Raw genomic sequence first — 20,085 nt, 5'->3', positions numbered from 1 at the left:
TGTGGGGTGTGGGGGGCCTGCAGATTGTGGAAGAGGAGCAGAGGGGCAGCTGAGGGGCCCCCTGTAGCTCCAGGGGCTGTCGGGCCAGTGCCCCACCTGGCCGCCCTTTAGAACTGGCCCTGCCTGGGAGCTCCCTCTCTGCGATCCGTGGCAGGGTTGGGAGCCGATGCTGCTGCAGATTGTGGAATGGGGGTGTTACCCTCCCACCCTAAGGAAGGGCCCTTCAGGGGGCTCTGGGGGGCCCTTGGTGCCACAGGGGCCCTCAGCCAGGGCGCAACCTGGCTGCCCTCTGGCCCCGGCCCTGCCAATGGGTTTTCTAGTACATTGAAACTAATGGATGTCTTTGTATTATGGAACTGGAGAAAAAACACAGGTTGCTACAGACAAATGGGGCCATATTCAACTAACTCACACTAGTGGAAGCCAGCACATCGATTCTAGCTAGCACAACAGGACTTTTCCCCTTCTCCTCCCCATGTGCACCACTCCAAATCTGCTTTGGAGGGTTGGGAAAAGCCCCTGGAACAGCACACAAGGGGAGGAAAGGAGAGATTGTTCCATTGGGTAAGCAGAAATGTTTATGCTGGTGGAAGGATCTCCTTAGCACTATGTTGAACGCAACCCATGGACTACAGTTAGGTAAAGGTAAGACATAAAAGTTGCTTGGAGTGGGAATTTTTCAAAGAATCAGGTAGGCATCTGACGCACTTTTTAATCAACTGACCTCACCGCAAAGAGTAAAGTTATCCTTAGGGTGTCTTCCACAGGATAACTTATTCCCCTGTCCTTTACTCAAGTACTACTAAATGCAATACAAAACTTGGGCTACTACTTTGATTGCCTTTATTTGCTGACTACGTTTCATTTCATTTCATTTTTTAATTGGTATTTATAAATTTGTAAGTTTCTTTTGAAAGTTGTATTTTGATTGGATAAACCTGCTCATTTCTCTGACTGAAATATGGAATATTTGCTATCTTCATTCTTTTCTTCCAGTTTATTTCTGCACCTGAACTGCTCGTGACAAATGGCTTGGCATGGCTTTGTACATACTGACCAATAATCCCTCAAATGAAGCCTGCTTTTTAATTCCTTGTGTCTTGGGGCTGTTAGCCTGCAACTATATGTAAGACTTCAATGTAGTATGATTTTTGGTTTTTTTGGTATCATTATATAGTGCCAGCTAAATACTGCCAACTAGTTCCACTTACTGGTCTCTCACTGTGTCTTTAAATGTGACCATGCTGACCTTCAGAAACTCATTTTTAAAAACCATTTTAACAAATTTCTGAGCTTGTATGTAAAGGGACCTTCTTAAACAGGCTCAAGATAGTGGGATTAGATACTGAGTAGGGATGGGTGAGAATTTCGATTCAGTTCACATTTCAAGCAGAATTTATCAAATTTGCAATTTCTGAAACAACATGAAAACCGAAACACAGTCATCCTTTGAAATTCGCATTTATTAGAATTTTGGGATGCAGTTTGCCAAATAAACAACATTTAGAAATATATATATATTAGGAGAAATTGTGCATAAAAATGAAAATAACATGCAAAAAGGCATGAAATGATGAGAAATGGCTTGCAAAAATAAGTACCTTTGTCAAAACTGCCTACCAAAATGTGTTTATTTGGAGAAATTCACACTAAAATGGTGGAGAATCTTCATGAGGATTTTTTTAAAAAAAATTCGCAGATTGTTGTAGAAATGTGGAGAACGGAATTTAACATTGGGAAAATGAGAAACTGAGAGAACCGAAACAGGCAAATCTTTCCATCCCTAGTATTGAGGCCATCATTTTCAAAACAAGGTGCCTATGAGACCTCTGTGTCAGTGAGATCTGATTGTCATGAAAGTTGATCACCCACAAAATATGTTGTCAGCTGGCACTCTGGATCCACTGGGCACTTCCTCAGCAAGTCTACTTTTATACTCTCAAAGGGTGTGACAATCCCATCATTAAAATTAGAAACTTGGGTTTGTTTGGTGTGTTTTTTAAAGGATGTAACAGTCTTATGGAGTGAAGCATTTCTCAAAAATTAAAAAACAAGTGCTGAAAACATTGGGGCAAAGAACATACTTCTATAAATGAGGAGAGAATAAGCAATGTGTTCAGGTTTTGTCTTGTGTTCCATTGCTTTGAGATTTCATGTTCCATTTCATACCAAAAACTGCAGATACCCACAGCCTTAATGAAATGGGGTGGTCACTTTGCAAGCTGCTGCTGTTCTACTGCTTTTGATGATATGCCTTTTGGTTCTTAGATTAAAAGAATAAGTGTATAAAGAACATATATACCAGAGAGTTAACATTTCTCATTTTCTGAACCTCTTAAAAAACCCTCAGAATATTATCAGTCCCTCTTACATCAAAAGACAAGAGATTGCTCTTGGCTCCAGAGGCCCCCAGCTTATCAGATGGGAGGTTTGCGGGAGCACCTCTCTCTCCTTTCTACAGGAAAGCAACCATTCCTAGTGCCTTCCTTCTTTTCCAGTGCTGTTGCTGCTAAAATTCCTCCCTCACAATCTCTCTCTGCCCTGCAGTCATCCTTCTCCATTTTCTGAAACTTTAAGAGTATAATTCTATGGGACGCAGGACATTTCTAACCTCCACTGGCCAGTGGTGGCTGGTGCCCATTTGGGACTGGTAGAGTGCAAGGCAGGGAGACCAACAGTAGGTAGAGTCAGAGCTTATGACAGGCATTGCTGACTAGCTCGAAGTAAGGAGGCAGACAGGCGGCAGGTGGTTGAGGTCAAAGTGAAGCTGGTGGGATAGTGACCCATTAAAGCCCTGTCTTTTGATGTAAGAGGGGCTGATAACATTCTGAGGGGTTTAAAAAAGTGACCTATTTGCCCACTGCCTCTTACTTGCGCCTTGCAGGATCGGCCAGCATGTTGGTTCCCCCTGCTTTATGATGACACAGAGTTCTGTTGTTTTTACTGCAACAAACTAACATAGCTGCCCCTCTTGAATTTATTGCATAGTCACCTACGATCCACTCAATATCATAAATACCACTGGCATCTATTTGAATGAGCAGATAGCGGTTATGGAGTCTAATGAGCTTCTCCAGCCTCATTGTCACATCTCCAGTTTGTACCCTAGGCAGAAAGTACATTTAGTATACTAAGCCCAACCAGCAGATGGCTTCCTCTGCCTTCTTAACCAGACATGTCTAACCAACACCCTCTTTCTTTTCCTCTTGATGATTGTTGGATTCTGTCATTGTAGAGGAATGAGAAGTAGGTTGGCCACATCTTTTACCGACTAGGAACATGGGAAGCTGCCGTACACTGAGTCAGACTGCTGGTCCACCTAGGTCAGTACAAAAAACAAAAGCTGAAATATCACACATATACAAAGGTGAATAAAAAGGTGGAAAGTCAGTGGGTAAAAATCCAGTCGCTGGTAGTACAATTTCCCCTTTCCCTCTGCAGCTGTCACCTACAACCACCCAAATGTACTCTGGAGGGCTGCAGTCTACAGAGTGGGGGCATGAGGGAACTGCAGGTGAAAGAAGTGAAAGGGAAAGTCCCATAGCACGAGTGGAAGTCCGATTGCAGTGTTGGATGTCACCTAGTACAGAGTAGCAAACTTAATCTGCTAGAAATAAACTTCTACATTTATTAATATCTAAATTGTATAAATCTTTCATTAAGTTAATACAGGAAGTCATCTCCTGTCGAAACATATTCTGATTTCTGCTTGCCTCCAGTAGTGTAGTGGCAAATTCAGAAGTGCAGGATCCCTTCATGTTAGTCATAGACATGCCCCTTCCCTCACATTTTTTTTTCCTGCGGGGTTCACAATGAGATCCTTAATGCCTTCTCCCACAACAGCATACATCCTACATCCTTAGGAACCAATAAGCACAAAAGAGGAGAGTGCTAGCTACTGAGAAGAGTCTTCTCAGTGTCCAACTCATTCTGATTGGCTCCAATCAGCAGGAAAAGATAAGGAAGCATGTTAGAAGACTCTCTCCTTTCATGCTGATTGGCTTGTAGGATGCTGGAGACATAGGAACTCTCCTCCCAAAAAAGTAAAGTGTCTAAGACCCCCCAGAAAGCCTGGATGATTACATCGCTGCTTACCTCTGTATCCCATCACTTCTGTCAATTTTGACATTTCTACCGCCTTTCATATTTTAGATGGTTCTTTTAATGCAGAAGAATTATTTCTCTGTTTCTTAGTGACTAACATTTTTGCAACAGCCAGTAAATTCCAGACCAATCCCTCAAAAAAAGACAGAAAAGGTTCTGTTTTTCCACACGTTCAAGCAAGATCATTGCTAGATCACATGATATAGATGACTGAATCATATGGAGGTTGTGCAGATTATTTTCTTCCAAAACTGCTTAATTTAACTTCCAGTGCAACCCTATACACATCTACTGAGAAGTCAGTCCACTGAGCCCAATAAGGCTTACTGCCATGTAAGTGTGTATAGAACTGCAACCTTAATTCTTCTTAATTCTTCCTGGGCATCGAGGTGTTTGGTACAGTAGGGACCCGCTTTACTGCGCTTTGCTTTACAGCGATTCACTAATACAGCGGTCGCAATTAGACGCAATTAGACTAAAGCCCCTCTCATACGGCACTTGTTCCACTTTTACGGCGGTTTTTGGGCGTTGCGCACCATTCTATTCAATGAGTTCCGCTTTACAGCGGTTTTTGCTTTACAGCAGGGGTCCGGAACATAACCTGCCATATGAGTGGGGCCCTACTGTATGTGTGCCACTTGCAGAAGCAGTAGATGAGTTCAGGATAGTAGGGGGACTTTAAGGACGCTGCTGCTAAACACAACAATAAGTGGCATCATATTACCTGGGCTTCAATTCGCATTTTGCACTTTTGTCCAAGGCAGGTGCACTATACAATTTAACTTATTACCAACTCAGCAATATGGTTACATCAGGGGTATAAGTAGACTTCAGTCTTGTGTGATCTATTTTTTAAAAAAATCTAGAACCCAAAGGTTCTAGGATGACCTGCATATACCAGTACAAATCTACAGCTGAGTTATTTGAGATCAGAGATTCCAACTGAGGCTACGGTTGAAGTCTGTTGTTGCCCCTGGGAGTCAGAAACCCTTGTAAATAATCCAGTGTTCTAGTTGTATAGGCCCTGATCTACCTTATCTCTCCTCTGAGCGACATTAGTTATTCAGTCTCTCATTCCCTAAGCCTTAGTTTAAGGTCAGCTGCTTGAAAAAGGAATCTACATCCAGAACCTGCTGGGTAGGGGAGCAGCATGGGAAGAGTTAAGCCACCCTCTACCTTCTCACTACTTCTCCCTTGCAAATCCTTGCACAGTGTCCCTGAAGAGAAGCAGAGGAAGATATGAAGTAGAAGTGGCAGTAATTTCCTTACGGTAGTAAAAGCAGTGTGGGGGAAGGAAGTGATTTTTCAGCAATAAATAAATAAATGCTTGAGGAGCTCATTTTCCTTTCTCTCCTCCCCCCACCTGTTTCCCCCTTCCAGTTGGAGCCTGTTATTTCATTATTATTTTTTAAAAGCTCTCTGTAAAAAGTATCACAGAATGGAATTACTCATCACATGTGGCTCCATCCCAGTCGCTGTCAAATTTTAACAAAGTAAGGTTTTGAAATGCTGACAGTGTTTGGTGTAGGAAGATCTGCTATGGGCAATGACGGGACCTGGCAGCAGTTCCTCTCTCTTCTTCAACTGACTGTTCCCCAACATACTCATTTTTCCCCACCATAGAGAGTGTTTCTTCTGTGAATTTCTCTCCTGAAATTCATTATAGCCCTTCAATGCAGCTGATCTCAGGAGCTTTATTTTTCTTTTGTGAACCGGAAGACCACTATACTGTATTAAACACCTATATGCGCAAATAAAAGAGACTCAAGTCACTCACCATGGTTACAGTTTCCCATTGAGATGACATTTAAAAGGCTACATCTGTGAATGAAAAGGAAGAACTGTGGTGGTCCAATTACATGTAGCATTGTGAGTGTAAACACCTAGTTATGCGGCAGTGAGTCATTTAGGCAGTAACCTCATTCTGTCATGAATGTTAACATGCACCATTTCTCCAGATAAGACTGAGTGAACATCCAGTATGGCTCAATTGGGAGAAGACCCACTATTAACAGCTACGCTTGTGTGCAGAGATGAAGTATGTGCCAGGGTAGAATAGGAGAGCCACTGTAAGATGATGGCAAAGTAGGACTGGGAAGACCAAGGTTCAAATCTTGCTCATCCATGAAGTTTACAGGGTAACCTTGGGGGAGGGTGTTCATCCCTCTCTTAGCCTGAAGTACCTCAGTGGATCGTTGTGTGGGTAATATTGAGAGGGGGAGAACTATGGACACTGCCTCAACCTTTTTGGAGGAAAAGCAGGGTATACATATTAATAAATAAGAATAAAAGAAAAAGCAAGCAGGTTCACCTTGGTGACAATTCAATCCATGCTTGTGAAGACCCACAACAAAATACTGTAGTGCAGCTGTACCCAACCCAGCCCCAGAGCTTGGAAGATTACTTTTAAAAAGTAATAAATTACAGTTACAATTACATGGCCCAAAAAGTAGTAATTGCTGTTACAATTGCTCTGAAAGTAACTGATTACTTTACTTTTTCTCAAAAGTAATCACTACAATTACATTTGTTACTTTTTTAAAAAAATGCCTACAAGGAGCTGGCCTTGACTGCTGCATTCCTAAGTTGCCTAAAACAACATTAAAAATACACACATACAGAGGTAGTAGAATAATTCTTTTTATCCATAAGATAGCAATGGTGGTCTCTCCACTGGTAAGGGAGATGAGGAGGGAGGCAGCAAGCATAATCTCTCTCACTTAACCACCAGGCCCTGCCCTGCCACCAACTAAGGGACACTCACCCAAGTAAACATTTTCCCGAGATGCAAAAAAGATGAAATACTGCAAATGCAGCACAGTAGCCAGAGAGGGCTCTCGCTGTCTCACACACACACACGTGTTGTCATCTTTCATCTCCACAGTTCTTTATCTCCATTCTGCTGCTGCCTCCTTCTCCATCTTTATCCATGTTCTTTCCCTTCAGCTCCTTTTTCCCTCCATTCCATTCCATTCTTCACCACCACCATCCATTTTTTAAAACAATTGTTTTCTCCACTCCACCTGTCTCGCTCTCCACCGCCTCATCTCCTCCTACCCACCCACAGAGCATGAGGGAAGGGCGACACTGCACAGAAGCTCAGTTTGAGGCACATGATTTTCATCCACACATCAGAGGAGCAGAAGACTTCCCCTGCTTCACCCCCCCCCAAGTAATGCCCCCAAGTAATGCTGGAAACATTACATTTACTCCACAAAAGTAATAAATTGACTCCTATTACAATCAAAATGTAAAGGAATTACCCACTCGTTCCTCAAAAAAGTAATGAATTACTTCCAAGCTCTGCCCAGCCCTGCCCCTAAAAGGAGTCCTCCTGTTTAGGGCTCCAACAAGACTGGAACAAGAGCTTTGTAGCACTTCTTATTTGGGCCCCAAAGATGGGAGAGGATTGGGAAGGGGAGGGGAAATGACAGGCTCTTCCACCCTGCCCATTTTCCTGAAATTTTCCCTGCTGTTTTAAAGCAATAAAGATCCCAGGTTGAGGGCTGCCTGCTAACCTCAAACCTGGGCTTCTTAATGCTTTTTATTGGTGTGTGGACGGAGATTCAAAAAGAAAAATTGTGTCCTCCTTCCTTTTCCCCTTTCTGAGGGGATGTTTTGATCCCACCATGTGCATCCATCTAACTCTAGCCATAAATAGTACAACCTCTTAGGGCAGGGGTCAGGTACCTCAGGCCCAGGGGTCAAATGGTGGCCCTCCAGGCCTCTCTATCTGGCCCTTGGGACTCTCCACAGGCCATATCCCCTGCCTAGCCACACCCTCTCTCCCTGTCTCATCCCCCTCTCTGACTCTGCTTCACGCCTTTGAGTGCTTTTGTTTGGCTGGAATGTGTCCTTGAACTCTGTCAATGTCCCTTCTCAGAATGGAGGATAGAGAGAGGTGGGTAAGTTCATATGGAAACGAGCCTACTGCACACAAAGGGAAAATGTGTTCATTGCTCTGCCCACTTTTGCCTATGGTCCCACCCACCACTGGCAAGTGGCCCCCAGAAAGGAATGTTGCCATTTGGCTAAGAAAGGCTCTCCACTTGTATTAGGGGCTCAAGCAGGCCAATTCCCTCATCTCCTTTCTCCTGTTTTCCTTTCTCTCAACTGATAGCCTTAACATTCCCTAGGGCAGCCTTTCCCACCTAGTGGGCCACCAGATGTTGTTGGACTGCAATTCCCATCTTTCCTGACCATTGGCAGTGCTGGCTGAGGCTGATGGGAGTTGCGGTCCAACAACATCTGGTGGCCCACTAGTTGGGAAAGGCTGCCGTAGGTGGTAGACACTCATTGAGTCCAGCTTCTTATCGGGCCATGTTTGAACACATCTTTTAAACTTCTAATTTATGTACTTTTTTCTTCGCATTTACCTGAGGAGACTTCCACGCACACCAACACCACAACCTATTTTTAGGTAGCCTTGATCCTTACTGGAGGGCATGATGATGGCAGCCTTGACATTTGAGACAGATTAACATGGTCTTTTTGACATGGGCTATATAACAGGATAATAAATGAAATATAAAAATGCTCATCTTGAAATTATCTGTCTCCTATTCTTTAGATGCACCTTCAGCATTCCCTTTTAACTCACTTTTGCAGAGGGTGGCATAAATTCAGGTCTGCAGAGAAGGGAAGGCAATAAGGTTTTGAAGGGGCATGGAAGTTAGGTTGTTGAGCAGGAAAGTCTGAAGGAAGATTCTTCATACATATGGCTCAACACCCTTAGAATCATCCCTACAGTTGGGAATCTTGCACAATCAGGGTGATCACCATGAGGATTTTAAGCACTTCCAAGCAAACGTGCAAAAAAAAAAAACCCATCAGACCTTCCTAGTCAACATGGGAAGGTTTGGAGTGTAACTGGCACAGATGGGGACATCAGGGCTGGTGCACACACCCATGTCCCTTCAAACTTTATTCTTTCACACATTCATAGGATGCCTGAATAGGGTGTGCTTGAGGTGAATTCCTGTGATACACTGATCTCAGAAGAACGTTGTGGCATGGAATGATGAAACCTGAAATAGATTAACTGTTTAGTTTATGGTTTACTTGTTATCCCAATCCCTGTAGCACTAAAACAATACATGACCTTTCAGAAACAAGCAATGAAGCAAGCAAGTAAAACAGCATGAGTTACCAGCAAGACACAGAAATGAATAAATCAACTGTTATGACAACTATAAAGAATCATTAGGGTAGAAAGGGTACAAGTACAATTTGTTAGCTAGTGGCTCTGCAACAGTTATGTGTTTCAAAGGACACTTACTGTTTTAAATCCCTTTTGCATATTAATCAATTTGACTTGAAGCACTCTTTGTAACCTATTATAAAAATATTTCATCCTTTCTGTGGTTTTGAATAAAGGCAACTTAAAATTGTTATATGGAAATATTGGAATTCTTGTTTGCAGCTCCTAATGGTAGACATTGGCAGAATCAAGTCTGTGTAGCTGCGAGTTCAAATTTAAGCACTGTTTCTTTAAGGCTTGAGCAGTAAATACTATGTAAACGTTCTTGGTGCCTCCTTTCATGTCCTATAATAGTCACCACTGTTAATAATACCTATGATACTAGTTGGATTTGGTACATAAAATGGGGGGGATCTTGTCCTATGCCTCAAGTAAAGGCCAGCCCAGTAGCAGGATATAATCTCTGTTTATGGGATCTGGGCATCGCAAAATACTACCTTGGAAACAAGTTATTGGCAGTGAGAAAGATATTGCAATAGGTAGGGTAATATTTTAGATCCCTCCCCAAGAGTGCTAATTTCATAAAGTGTTTATTGCGTGTACATCATTGCATACAATACAGATAAAAGGGAAAAGTTCAAAACAAGGAATACTCATTCAGCAGAACACATTATTTCCTCAAATATCTTGTCCAAGCTGTTGCCCGTCTTGAATCATGTGAACATATTGTTGCACGCTGTGACGCCCTTCCCTGGTTCTCCCTGTCAGATTCCCACCTGCTTGTGGCTACTGCCTTTCACTAGGCACCACCAGGGATACCACCAGTCCGGACCGTCCTTTTTATGGTGTCTCACTCCACTCTAGCACAGATCTCACTAGATCCCCCTGCTAGGCAGCACCACCAGTCACGTCCTATAACCAATACTCCCAGAGACTTTGCCTGAGTCTCTCTCTAGCTGGTTACTTTTGTGACTGCGTGCTTATGCTGTTCCCAACCCCCTTGTATCTTTATAGATAACTCATACAACTCTGGGTTGCTTTGGATACTTGAATTGTTATTATTCCTCCCTTCACCGCTGCCACCATTAGATACTGTTTCTGTTCAGCCTTGGTAATTACCTTGCCCTCCCTTCTGGTATGTATATCCCCCAGCCAAGGATCAGGTCTTTGGTAAACCAAATAAGTATTTATTAAATATCAGAAATAACAAGATTAATTTTAGAATGTTTCACAAGCGTATGGTTTCATCTATTCCTGTTTTGTACTTGACTTATTATTAATCAGAACTCCAACTCCCTCTTTCTCCACACTCCTGACCTCCACCCTCAAACACCTCTTTCTCCACACTCCCAACATCGACCACCAAACACCTTCTTCTCCACCCTACTAACATCCACCCAGATTCAACTGTCATTCTTCCATTTATACTCCCAGCCATTCAAACGCTCAGCCAATAATCCAGCATTCTACTGCTCATGTACTCCCCCCTCCTCTTTCACTCCACTTACCATATGTCTTCTATATAAACAGCACTTACCATATTTACCCTACAAGCAGGAACATCACACACGCCTCCCCCAATCTCCGAGCGGTGAGATTTCAAGGGTCCCTGCGCTCATCCAGGGTTTGGTTTCCTTTGGGAAGAAGGTCAGCGGAGACTGTGGTGTCTTTATGAAATATGTATTTATTTACACACATTCCAACCTGAGCTTAGAATGGATGGGTTCAATGCATCAGCAGTCCAATATCCAGATTTTCCATCTGGGTTGCAGGAGGCACCCCAAAGGCCATGGTGCAGAGAGCCAGTCTCTCTGCCTCCCTTCAGTCTCCAAGCATTTTCTAGACAAAACACAAAACTACAAGCCTCTGCTGGGCTCCAGGAAGGGGAGGGGATGCTCTCCTGAAGAGTTTCAATGACAAAAGGGTCTTCCTGGCCCATTCACCGTTGCTGGGCAACTGATAGGCCCATTATCTTACCTGGCCAATCTATTTGGTTAACAAAGGAGAGACTCATCTGACCAGCAGAGTGAGTTTCTGTCCCCAAGGCATAGGATTCCAAATCAGAGGTTGGAAGGGGACCCACAGGAATCACCCATCCCAACTCCCATGCTCATAACAATATTAAATGTATGTATGCTTACTTACAAACACTAAAACATGCTGTAAGCATAAGGAATCAATATAGAATGCAGTATACAAAACGATTTCTATTGTATTTATTTTTATTTATTTATTTATTTATTTTAATTTATATACCGCCCTAAGCCCAAGGGCTCTCTGGGCGGTGTACATAATAATAAAACAATCAGAGAATATAAATACAATAATACAATGGAATCAAACAAAAATAATCAAAATAGCAACAAAATACATCAATAAATATTAATAGTACACATTAAAATGCCTGGGAATATAAAAAGGTTTTCACCTGGTGCCAAAAAGATTGTATTATGGCAAGAAGAGCTTGGCAGTGTTAAGACCATTATTGACTTGAAACTAGATTTGGCAGTATTTTCTAATATGGACAATATTTAAGAATGTGTGTAATAGAAGTGTGAATTCAAAGAATTGCACCTTGTCACTGCTGGGTTTCTTTAATGTTGGAGAAATTACTCATTACTGTTTGTTGGTCTAATGGGAAAGCATAGCTTCAGCCAGTGATTTAACTGGGCATTAGCATTTTACAACTATATTCCAGGCAAATATGACAAATTTGAGGTGTGTCTGTAATCCCTGGGAAGACTCAAATGTCTCCTCAACTCCTGTACTAGCTGGTATCTTGAATGGGACAGCAAGTTAGAATCATAGAGTTGGAAGGGTGCTATAAAGCCATCTAGTCCAACCCCCTGCTCAGTGCAGGAATCCAAATTAAAGCATACCCAACAGGTGGCTTGCTTGGCAACCCACCTCACCCTTTCATGTATCAGTGCAATGGAAGAGGTAAAGTTTTCTATTTGTGCTGATTTGTCAACGGACAAATCCATCAATTGTTTCTCTCAAATATACCCCTTCTATAGCATCCAGTAGAATCTTCAAGGCAAACTGTGGAACCAAGTCACCTTCTTTTTTCCCCTTTTGGTCAACTTGTCTCTATAAATGTAACACAGTTAAACTAGAAATGACGACAGAGATGCATGATTGGATCATTGTTCCTCTTCTAACAAGCCTTTTAAATAGAGATCTTTCCAAATCCGCATTTGTACTTGAATTGTCTTTTAAGATGGGTCTGTTTTATCACTTTTTGTTTGCCACCCTGGGAGGAAGGGCAGGATACAAATTTAATAATATAATAATAAAAATATTGATAACAAACAGCTGCGGGAAGCCCCCGATTCATATCTGGGCAATCCTATAGAACCAAATAGCAACTGGGACAGTGGGTATTATCTCAACTAGGAAGCGGCAAAACAGTCCAGGGAGCAAAAGTAAAAAACTCACTTCCGGTGTGCCATTATCTGGATCTGAATCAAGCTGGCTGGGGCTGATGGGAGTTGTAGTTCAAAAAAGTAACTTTTCCAAGCTCTGAAATTGGGTTAGGATGGCAGCCTTAGTCTACTTCATATGTCATGATTTTAACCAGCACATGTTACAGGACTATGTTAGGAGCCCACCAATATTTATTCAATGTAACACACATTTTTTAAAAAAATTCTCATGAACATCTACAAAACCATTATTAATATAGCCTACAAATCTAGATATTGAAAGTCTCAGAGGCTATTCCCATGGTCAAACATTGCTTAAGTCATAAGTTTGTAAATGGCTAATGCTGAAAGTATTGAACAATATGAGAGCTGTACAGGTAGAACACTTAAAAGATTTTTCAGTGGCAACTCCCATAAATAGAAATAAAACATGGTTGGTTTAAAAAGTGTAAAGCGACTTTCAGTAAAATTATACAAGCACTTCACAACACGACAGGCCACTTTTAATGCATGATGTGAAGAATTATTTTCCAATACAGTTATTCTGCAGTTTGTGATTATGTCTAATGGAGTGCAACAATAATTAAACTCAAAGAACTGTTCCTTAAACTATTAAACTCAAATGACCTGATGGATTGGGCATGCATTCTCCTGATTCTGTAAACAGGGGGAATCTTCTTAACTGAACTTATTCTTTGTTTTTCGTCACCAGCTTTTTGTGAAAGAGTAACTCAGCCCTCCTCATACTAGAAAATGACATAGGGTTGTATGCATTGTTAGTACAGCTCAGAGAAGACACACTGAAATTAATGAACTTGATGACTAAAGTTCAGCCTATTAACTTCAATGGGTCTATGAGTATACCTGGATACAACCCACAATATGTCTAACAGTGCAGTCCAGTGCATGTTTACTTGGACATCAATCTCACTATATCTAATGGAACATATCCCCAGGTAAGCATACCCAATCCTATACAGAATTAAAAAAATGGAAATGGACTGCCTTCAAGTTGATCCCGACTAGGAGACGGGAGCGGCTGGGAAGCTGAGAGGACGCTGCATATCGAGCTCCCAGATAAAACAGCTAAAACAGTAGGCCTTACTTTATCTGTATAGGGATTAAGGGTTTAATTAAATTGGCAACTTTCTTCACCACCCTATTGTAAATCTATTAGCGACTCCCTACCAGTGCTGGTATGTAAATCTACTGATATTGGCTTATAAACATTGGCTGCAAGACTCCTAACAGCGTATTAGCTTAGCAGATGCCCCAGAGCTGTAAGAGAGAAGGAAAATACAGCTAGCTTCTAGCAAGCCCCAATTAACAGACAAACTATACCAAGACTTGTTTTTTATCTGTGATTTTAACATTTTAAGGCCTGGACAAATAAAAGATTTAAGATATAACAGTTTGCGATTTAAAGGAGAAAACTCCACAACAGCCATAATGGTCCTAACAAGGCGGAAATGCAAGTACTTAGGTATTGTGTTGAACACCGAAGAATTGCTGTCTCATACCAGGAAGAAGCAAGCCAAAATAACGCGTTATTTTAACCCTAACAAAAACGGAATTAAGATAGATGCGGTGACCAAGACAGAAGATATCTTGCAATACGACATTCCAGCAAACAATTGGAGTATAACTAACCTCCCACTTTGCCCACTAAGCAATGCAGAGACTGGCTTACTAAGTATAGCCCAAGAACTTGCAGAGGCAGAGAAGGGAGGTGATTTATTGCGGTCTGCGCATGAGAATAATTTATCTGCAATAAGCACAGATAGCTCAATGCCCTTACTTGAATCTTCAGATTGCTACGAATCCCCATATATACAACTGTGACGAAAGACCCGGTGACTTTTATGCCCAGGACAGCTATAATGAACGAAAGCTGGTGCCAGGCAGTGACTGACTCACTAACCCAAATTTCTAGATTTGTGGCAGAATCAAATATGTTGCTTACAACACTCGCTAAACTCATAGCTGAGAAGGGAACTTACTCCAGGACGGAGATAAAGAAATCAGAGATAGCCACACAGACTTGTCAGACCTTATTGCTGTTAAAACACCCCTCACAGAACAATAAAAGGAAGAAGAACAAATCAAAATCAACATCCCAGCCTATTAAAAAGAGCAAAAATATTAAAACCACTAAATCCCATCGCAGATGTTACATGAGGTTTGATAAACTGTTCAGGCTCTTGGTTACTCGGAAAGTGACAGCCAAGAAAAAGAGCAGAAAGAGAAAGAAGAGTAACTTAAAATCTAAAAAACTCTCAGACCATGATTCCCACCATGTAATTCCATCTGAATCTATACAAGATCTAACAACTCTGGACGCCCAAATGGAAGAACATAACTCCAGATCTCAAGACCCGGATACACTCCAAATGCGAAGATTAACAAAGAGTATATGCAATACAAGTCCTACACCTCTTGTACAGAAGTCGACAGTTTGGAATTTAGCTCTAAACAATAAAATGCTGGCTATAATAAATTATCCCAAACCGAAAGGACTATTAACGCAGAGAGAAAGGATACAACATTTTATAAACATCATAAATGAGATATCTCCAGGAGTAATTCGTAAAACAGATATTGAAAGCATTGATTATCTCTTTTATAATTACTTCAAAGCAAGAGCCATGGTAACATTCCACGGAGAAGATAAGGCTAAACGTCTCTACAACAAGAGAGAATAATTTGCTGAATACAAATTAGGTATTACACGGATTTTCGAAAACCAAGGCTCCCCTTTGAGATTAAGAATATCTATTCCAAGCAGTATGAATGCCCAAGTTGCAGCACAATCTATATTTACTACAAACAACGAAAAGAATGATATAATTACAGGATCTCAATAATCCACCTCAGAAGAGGGTGTTTTCCTATATCCCATGGTTACACAAACTATGGACACACATCAGATACCTGCATTACACGAGATAGCTGTGATGCCTCCAGAAGCATTAGAACAGGATGTGAGAACCCATCAGAAAGGGCAGGGAATTATTGACCTGTCAATTTTAAGTAAAAACTTCATTCCTGAGGAGCGAATGGTTTTGGAATCGTATGCCTCTTTGACGCCAGAAGCTAAATCCTATATAATGAACAGCCTTGAAAATCTTATGACAGCCATAAAAAGTCTGTTCCACCGAGGGCCACCCTTTTTTTGACAATGACAGACCGATTATCACCAATCAAGAAAAGAAAGAGATCATACTTGCAAACACAAACTGACCAATAGCGTCAAAAGCTATCCATCAAGTAAAAATCATCTCTTGGAACATTGCTGGATGGTCCAACAAAGTCCAATTCCCGGCGTTTTTGAATAATCTCTCGCAATACGATGTCATCCTACTCCAAGAAACCTGGATGATAGAAGATATATATTTTGATGGCTATTCAACGTTCCAATTGAATGCTGTATTAAGTAAAAGGGGAGGAAGACCCAAAGGGAGTGTTTGTATTTTTATTTCGACAAAAATTAAGGCTAGATTAACTAATTTGAAACCACTACATGATTTGGCTGTGGCAGTATTGCTAAGCTTGCCACAAATCTCTATGCTGTTTATAAACATTTATATCTCCCCTAGTCGCGACAAAAGTGCTACCATAAAAAAATTTAAAAAATTAGAAGCCTATCTAGATGAGTTAATAAAATGCCACCCGGAAGCCCTGCTAGTGTTAGCTGGAGATTTTAACGCCAGGATGGGTTCATCTGACCAGGCACTGTTACCAAATTTCAATTGGAGGTTCCATTACTAGATGGCCATATTAACATCCCCTCTAGACAATCTAAAGACAAGGGTATAAATCGAGCGGGGCTGAGTATAATGCAACTAACACTGAAACAAAACCTTGTGATTTTAAATGGTCGTACGAGAGGTGATTTGGAGGGAGAGCTGACCTACTTAGCATCCAGGGGAGCCTCTATGATAGACTTGATGTTTGTCTCACAAGAGCTATTCCCTTTGGTCGACTGGTATAAGGTCAAGCTCCGACCCGAAAGTGACCACTCCCCGATAACCATGATATTTTCTTGGAATAGTGGACCCCTTTTCTTAACACAGCAAGCTTTTGACTCAAAAGAGGTAATCATACATCCCGCCCGGGTAAAATGGGTACCTAAACTCGAGAAGGAGATTCAAAACAGCTTAATCTTGCCCGAACTATTAGCCAAAAAAACTCAGTTGTTGACAACATCTCATGCCACTGAGGTATATAACTGTTTCCACCATATATTGAGCAACATTCGGGAAGTGATGGTCAATAACTCCAATAAATTTAAGACCAATTCAGGCAGTATAGTTTATAAAACAAAGCCATGGTTTGATCAGGAATGCCTAGTTAAGAAGAGACAATTTATGGCCAGCCACTCCACCTATAAAAACGCTAGGTCGCAGCAAAATTTGGATATATTTTGTAAGACAAGACGGCAATTCAAAAGCTTAATAAAAAAGAAAAAAACATTTAGCTTTAAAGCAATCGTGGCAAAGCCTGTTGCAGGCCTCTAAGTTAAAAAACCTGACGTTATTTTGGCAACAAATAGCTCAACAATGGCCTAAACCAACGTTTAAGCTCGATTGTGCAATAGCACCCACTGAATGGGAATTTTATTATACTAACTTATTTCAACATTCTAGTACTAGTCTATTGATTTCATCTAATTCTCCAAAGGAAATTCCAGTCTGGCCGCCTGTGACAATCAACGAAGTTCTTGAACTTATAGCCAACCTAAAACCTAATAAGGCCCCTGGCCCAGATTGCATACCTCCAGAAGTCTTTAAGACAAATGCCGAGTGGTGGGCCCCAATTCTTGCCGTATTGTTTACTATGATAAACACTACGATGCAAATCTCTGATGGTTGGGGATCCGCAATTATAATACCTATTTACAAGAAAGGTCCCCACTCGGACCCAGCCAATTATAGACCAATCAGTCTACTCAATATAATAAGTAAATTGTATGCTGGTTATCTCTACGATAAGCTATTAGATTGGACAAATCAAAAAGAAATACTAGCACCAGAACAAGCAGGTTTTCGATCCGGACGCTCAACTCTTGATCATGAGCTTGTCCTTCAGCATCTGGCATTTAAGTATAGCCGCAAAAAGGGTGGCGCCCTTTATGCTGCTTTCATAGATCTTAAATCAGCATTTGACCTAATATCAAGGACTAGACTCTGGTCTAAACTGACTGAATTAGGTATTGACAGTCGCCTATTAAGGCTGATACAGGGGCTTTATGAAAATACATATTTGCAAATTCGTTGCAATAACAAAGGGCACTTAACAAACCCAATACCAACTTTTAAAGGGGTGAAACAAGGATGTATACTCTCACCATTATTATTTAATATATATATATAAACACAGTAGTGGAAAGCTTGGCCCTTACTCATTCACATCCCCCTAAATTAGATTGTTTTTCAAGACCTTGCCTCCTTTACGCGGATGATATAGTTCTTCTATCTTTAACTCCTATCGGTATGAAAAGATTGCTGAGGTCATTTGCTTCCTTCTGCGAGAAGGAAGAATTGGTAATCAACTATCAAAAAACAAAAGTCCTGATCTTTACAAGGAAAAGATCAAACCATGTGTGGAGAATTAACAACCACTGCATAGAACGGGAAAAAGTCTTTAGATACCTAGGTATTCTTTTTCAAACATCCGGCTCTCAGTTAATGCATTTTAAACATTCTATTTTAAATGCTAAACGGACAACCAAGGCCCTATTAGCATTTTTTTATAATAAGGGTGGTCAATCTGTCCCACCCATTATAAAAATATTCAAAGCAAAGGTCATCCCCCAATTAATGTACGGAATCCAAATAAATACTGATGAGAATGTTTCAATTCTAGAATCTGTTCAGAACTCTTTTTTAAGATCTATACTGGGAGTACCCACATGTATACCTAGCTATATATTGAGATTGGAAGTTGGACTCCAATCCATTGAATCCCTCACCTGGCAAATGAAAATATTGTGGTTGAAGTTATTATTCAACCCGAATGGATTGGCCTCACATGTTTTAACAGATACCCTCCATTCTCCTTGGGTGGACTCTATACTTGACAAAATAGGCACTCTGGGATTCTCCTTACCTTTTATTATACAGATGGGACCTGAATTATCAGGGTCAACTATTAAACAACGCCTCAAGGACATCAATTTTCAGCACCATCTACTGCCAATTAAAAATCATAGATATAACCCAAAATTTTGTACTCTAATGCCATATCTATCTATTCTAGAATTACCCAAATATAGAAGAGCGTTTACTCTATTTAGGTTAAATATCTTGCCTTCCACTCTCTTAGAGGGCAGATGTAATAAAATCCCTTATGCTGAAAGGATGTGCCCCTGTGGAGCAGAGGAGATAGAAACTAACGAACATGTATTATTTCGCTGTGCTTTCTACCGGGATCTAAGACAACATTTAATATTACCAATTTTAAAGACTTTACCTGGCAAGACCGAAATATTTTATGCAGACTATCTGCTAGGTGATTTTACACCCCAGGTTACCCTAGCTATGGCTAAATTTAGTACTGCGGCAATTTGCTGGCGAAAACTGTGTGTGACTTGACTAGTTGTACTTTTAAAGACTTACCCATATATTTTAAATAGTCAGTTTTGGATATTCTTCTTTTGTATTGTTGTTATATGATGTTTTTATTTATAACTGGTCATTGACTGTAATAATTTTTTTTAAAAAAAAGATCCCGACTAATGGCGACCCTATGAATAGGGTTTTCATGGTAAGCGGTATTCAGAGGGGGTTTCCCATTGCCTCCCTCTGAGGCTAGTCCTCCCCAGCTGGCTAGGGCCTGCTCAGCTTGCCACTGCTGCACAAGCCAGCCCCTTCCTTGTCCGCAACTGCCAGCTAGGGGGCAACTGGGCTCCTTGGGACTATGCAGCTTGCCCACGGCTGCACAGGTAGCAGGGCACGTAACCCCTAAGCCACTCACTGTGGGGATGATATATAGCTGGCCCTTGACACCCAGGAGACATGTGCAGGGATTTGAACTCACATTCTCTGGACTCCCAACCAGGCTCTCCTCCCCACTGTGCTAAACCAGCTGTTTTCTATACAGAATAATCAGCAAGAAAATCATCTTCAGCTCATTGGGACTTGCTTCTGCTTACACAGGCATAGGATTGTGAAGTGCATAAACTTCTTAATATTTTAACATGCATCAATGTGATAGCAAGACACATATAGGCAAATCAAAGTGATTTAGGCCCCAATCTTAAGCACACACGTGCGCCTGGGAGTAAGCCCCATTTAATATGGTGGAGTTTACTGTTTAGTAAAGATGCATAGTGATTAAACTGTTAAGCACCTGTTT

General features: G+C 41.2%; 1 long non-coding RNA gene across 1 annotated transcript in view; it reads right to left on the bottom strand.

Annotated features, from left to right (window-relative positions):
* Window positions 1-1,482: 1,482 nt before the first annotated feature.
* LOC133389314 (uncharacterized) overlaps window positions 1,483-20,085 on the bottom strand; it is a 36,962-nt gene continuing 18,359 nt past the window's right edge. Inside the window, exons 2-3 of the long non-coding RNA XR_009764055.1 lie at window positions 4,096-4,237; window positions 1,483-3,319 (exon numbers count right to left, since the gene is read on the bottom strand). This is a non-coding gene — a long non-coding RNA (uncharacterized LOC133389314). The remainder of the gene's footprint in view (window positions 3,320-4,095; window positions 4,238-20,085) is intronic.

This window comes from Rhineura floridana, chromosome 7, assembly GCF_030035675.1.
Source record: "Rhineura floridana isolate rRhiFlo1 chromosome 7, rRhiFlo1.hap2, whole genome shotgun sequence".
NCBI classification, from domain to species: Eukaryota; Metazoa; Chordata; class Lepidosauria; order Squamata; family Rhineuridae; genus Rhineura; species Rhineura floridana.
Note: the sequence above shows the minus strand (reverse complement) of the source record. Positions and strands in the feature narration are given on the sequence as shown.